Below are 4,650 nucleotides of genomic sequence, written 5' to 3' on the forward strand. Positions count from 1 at the left end.
TTTGATATTTCATTTCATTTTTAATTACGCAGTTACATAGCTCAACACAGACAATAACCTGAATTAGAATGTTTACAGCTTCACACATCCAACATAGCGCACAGTTAAAGAAGGGGAATAGCAAAAAGGGAAGGAAAGCATGCATTAAATAAATAAAAATCACAATTAAATTCTTCTGGCACAGTTCACTTCATCTAAAGAATGGTAATAGGACCCTTAAAGAGGAAAATACATTTTTCTTCAAAGCGCCAACCTTTCCTACAGAAACATTTTTTTTCTGTAATAATGTATTGCACAATACAGTATATAATGCTTCCCTACACATATAAAACCAAGTCTTTGTTTGTCTTGAAGTAATAAAAACAACAACAACACTTTCATCCCTACCATGGCTTGGGGAGACCAAGAGCTGTATCCACTTTTGCCATCTCAGCTTTGTATCAGTGCGGGCTTTACAGGGCAATCAATCGCTAAAATCAGATGAGCCAGGAAACTCCATTGACAGAAAGGTGGTAAATGGTTAGGGAGAGGCTGATGCCAACATGCTAGTATTTGCCATCGAAAACACAGAATTTGCCCTCTTCATGTATGCCGTAATAAAAACCTAAAGAGATAAGAAAGTGGTCTGTATGTGTGAATGAATGACAGTCTTTATCTATATATAAGAGGCAAAGAACTCCAGGCTATGTAGATTTTACATCAGAGGCAGGAACAGTCCTCCTATTACCCCATTATGACATGAGTCATCACAGGGCATGAATGAAATAGAACACTCCACACACAGTTGGTCTTCCATTATTCCATGTCCAGAACGTGAATCCTTTCCTCAGAGCCCATACCACTTTAGGAACCTTGTTGACCTTGTCTGGCCATAAAAAAAAGAGAATTAGTTGTCTTTCTCTCCAATGGGTCACACAGAACAGGAACTCAGCATGCTAACTCTACTTCAGCTGTCCTTTCAGTGACAGCTTACTTGGCCAAATGTCCAACAGCATCAACCCCAGTATAGACCTCTATACCCCAGTATAGACCTGCCCAAAGAACATGTGCCCCAATGCTGGGCTAAAGAAGTGACAACAGAGAAAGAGAGAGATGGTGTGATAGATATTAAAAACACACATTTTTTTTTTGGTCAATAAAAATAGTATTTGCCACAAGTTGTGACAAATCAAAGAGTTATTGTGTTTCAGGGTTGATTCGCAGACAAGCAAAGCACACAGAGAGCATTAAAGGATAATGTGTATTGAAATGTCGTCAAAACCTACGGTAATGTTGTGGATAATATGGTGGGTGAGTTCACTCTGTCTTTCCCTCTCAGTGCACTGCTACATCTTTAGAATTCTCTGCCATTATTCTGACTGAGATGTTTCATTAAAGCTCTGAAGGTTCAAGTAGTTTGTACAGAGAAACTGTGAAAAGAGAAAAACAAGTACACACACACACACACACCATGCATTTATTCCATCTGTAAGCAAGGCTTAGGAAGAAAACTCAAAGCAATCATTACGCATTCCGGAGATGTTTCTGTAGTCTTATCTGAGGCATTAGATATGTAGAAACAAGCGCTTTGATTGCTTGAATAAATAATCTACAAATCTCCACCTTCACAGATGCGTTGGTTGTTTGTTTTTGTCTTGTGCTTTGAGCATGTGTTTATTTCAGACACTTTGGTTAACAGGTATAGTTGGCCTCAAGCCTCCTTATTTCTGGTCTTTCTCTACACAATTTCAAAATCCACCGCCGTGCAGAAATACTTTGGTCTGTGCTTTTATTTGTTGTGGACTACAAATGGCATGTAATGGTTTTACGTTCAGCTTGGGGATGGAAGGAATTACTGTATATCGAACCCTGGACAGTGTTGTGTACGCAGAGAGTCCTAGAATCAAAAGCATCTGAGTGTTCCTCATTTGATCACTATTTCTGACTGACAAGAGGTTGAGGTGCGAAAATATACACATTGCAAAGTAATCGGTATTACACCTTTCGGGTTTGTTTCCTATTTGCTCTGATGTTTGTGTGAGTTTGCATGTCTGCTCGCAGCCCTGCTCCCAAAGCTCAGTGACCTCTCCCAGTCATGTGCTGCAGGGTCACAGGAGGTAGCTTGTGGTGGGTCAGGAGACAGGAGGGATGTTCAGGTGGGGGTTAAAGAGCAGAGGGCTGAAGAGGTTTAGAAACATACCCAGGCTGAAGTCATTTCAATACACCGGTAATAACATACGACACACATATACACGCAGATGCAGGGTACCTCGCAGCTTATCACACTTGAACGATTTATATATTACTTTTTGATACTGACATATAGGAAAATAGATCATGTACATATGTGATAAATTAAACAACACTGTCAATGCTAATTGACATCTAATCGTTTCTGCGTCAATATGTCAATCTAGGTTTTACATGTGAAAGAGCCTGGCAGACCATACTTGTAACAGTAGAACATAAAACAACACAAAAGCTTGGTCCATTTTAGAGTTATGTGGCCAATTGGTTAGGGATTATTATATCATTCATTTTAACATGGCAGGTACAGTCCCTATTTAATGCTATGTTTGAAAGCCATTTGAGCCTGTAATTCTAACTCAATGATGTTTTAACTTATAGCTTGTGATGACATTACTGTATGAGATGGCATTCCTCCTTGTTAGTCTGTGATTGTGAAGACATCTGTTCCAACTCTCCCAGGTTCTGAGTCCTTTTTGCCTTGCTAGGATCCTAAAGCTACACGAGGAAAAAATGACTGAGACTGCATCTTCACAAACTAATCTATGGACAGAGTAAGAAAAAAATAACCAGTGAAAGGATTGGGCAGTATCACGGTTAGGTTAAGCTTCAGACTTCCAGACCAGTGTGTTGGCTTTGTTTTGAGTGCAGCCCACAGGGTTTTCAGTGTGGCCCACTGCAGTGGCACTTCAGCCCAATGGATGGCAATGTTTCACACAGATACAGATAACTTATTGGGCACAAGTTCTTGCGTTCTGAATCCAATATCCAGAGTAGTGGAGTAATTTAGCCTCATGCTAGGACGCTTTTAGAATCAATGTGTGATAAGCCTCTCTTTCTCCTCTTTAAAACCATCATCTTGGGCCTGTCATGAGAGCTATAGCTGGCTCCTCTTGAAGGGAGTCAGTGGAGTACGCTGCCATCAATCATAGGGGGAGCTATAAGAACTGTGACTCCAGAAGAAAACCACTATCGCTGCCAACATCCCTCCTCATAACATCTTTTTGAGATTACACACTCAACAGATTTTTGCTAATCTGGTAGAAAAGAAGGATTTATGAGAAATGAAAATTCCTTTGATTAAAAAATGAACTGGAAAGAAATCATATTCTGGACATTGTACATTACTTTCAAGGTTTCTGTTATTTGGCAAACACATTTTTGGACCTCTTTAAATACTATGTACATTCACATTAAGTTACTGATGTTATTTTAAATATATTTATATGTATCTATATTATATGACCCCTATGGGTAGTTGCTGAGGTTCCACCCAGTAGCTGAATTCTCTTCATATTGCACCTCTGTCCTCTCACTGTCTTACAATGCGAGCAATATAAAATATTCTACAAGAGGATTTTCTTTTCATTGATAAAGATACAACAAATTGAACGATAAGTACAACATGGGGTTTTCTCTCCCAGAGTCTTTGCTCCTGCTTCAATGTTTTGTCCAAACTTAAAAAGAAGAAAAGTCCCTCTTTCTGAAAATGCACAAGGGCAGCACAGGTGGACACCAGAGACAGAGACACATTTTTTTTTTATCGAGAAACAAAGAAAGGAATATCTACAAGCAGGTTTGATCCCTTCCCAGATATCTGCTCAGAGGTTATGTCCAAAGGGGGTAGGGTTGACAGAGGAACGAGAGAGTTTTAGGGAGGAACATACGGGAAAGTGGGGGGGAGGTAGAAAGAGAGAGAGAAGAGAACTGAGTCTACACCGCTTATGAGGCTCGTTAGTCTGTTTGTCATGCTTTGGAAAAAGAGGGTGAAAAGGTACGACTCACTGAAATGTATCCTCTTGATAGAGTTTAAAAAAAACATAATTAGGAACAAAAGTCTTGTCCGTACTGTACAATGCTTGCTTGGACAGGTTATCAGTTTTTTTGAGGTTATTTTTGGCAGTTCCAATGCCTTTCATCTTCTTTTTGAGGCCAAGTAGCTGCTTCTTTGTCCATTCCGTTACCATTTACATAAATCACTGTCACATTCAGTGGTTCGTCCTCCCATTTCAATTGTCTATTGTTGCAGGCGTTTCAAATGTTTGCTCTGGATTTCTCTCTCTGTGGATCACTGTGGGTATTTTCAGGCTGACAGAGGCCAGCTACAGTACACTCAATATAGAGTTTTAGTGTGACTCCTGTTGTTGCTCTACAGGCTTTATCTCCCAGAGCTTTGCTGCTGAGGAGGTGAAGTTGCTTGCGTTTGGTTACAAGATGAGTGCTTCTCCTTGTCTCTTAGTAACTTTGGCAGTGTAATAAAAAGGTTTGGATCATGTTTTTTTTAAAATTCCTTCTTTGAATTCATTTGGGTTCACATCGGTACAGAGAGGTGAGTCCGGTGTCATTTTCTTGGCTCGCTAGCAAGGTAGTTCACTTTTTTTATTTTTTTATTATTTTTCTTATTATTATTTGTTTAGAATATTT

General features: G+C 39.5%; 1 protein-coding gene across 6 annotated transcripts in view; it reads right to left on the reverse strand.

Annotated features, from left to right (window-relative positions):
* Nucleotides 1-4,650, reverse strand: part of cbfa2t3 (CBFA2/RUNX1 partner transcriptional co-repressor 3) — a 63,024-nt gene continuing 58,374 nt past the window's right edge. For all 6 annotated transcript variants that reach the window (XM_052462118.1, XM_052462121.1, XM_052462117.1 and 3 more), the window contains one exon: nt 1-4,650. This exon is cut by the window's right edge and continues 1,241 nt beyond it. The gene's annotated coding sequence lies outside the window, so the exon portion shown is untranslated.

This window comes from Oncorhynchus keta, chromosome 14 (genome assembly GCF_023373465.1).
Source record: "Oncorhynchus keta strain PuntledgeMale-10-30-2019 chromosome 14, Oket_V2, whole genome shotgun sequence".
NCBI classification, from domain to species: Eukaryota; Metazoa; Chordata; class Actinopteri; order Salmoniformes; family Salmonidae; genus Oncorhynchus; species Oncorhynchus keta.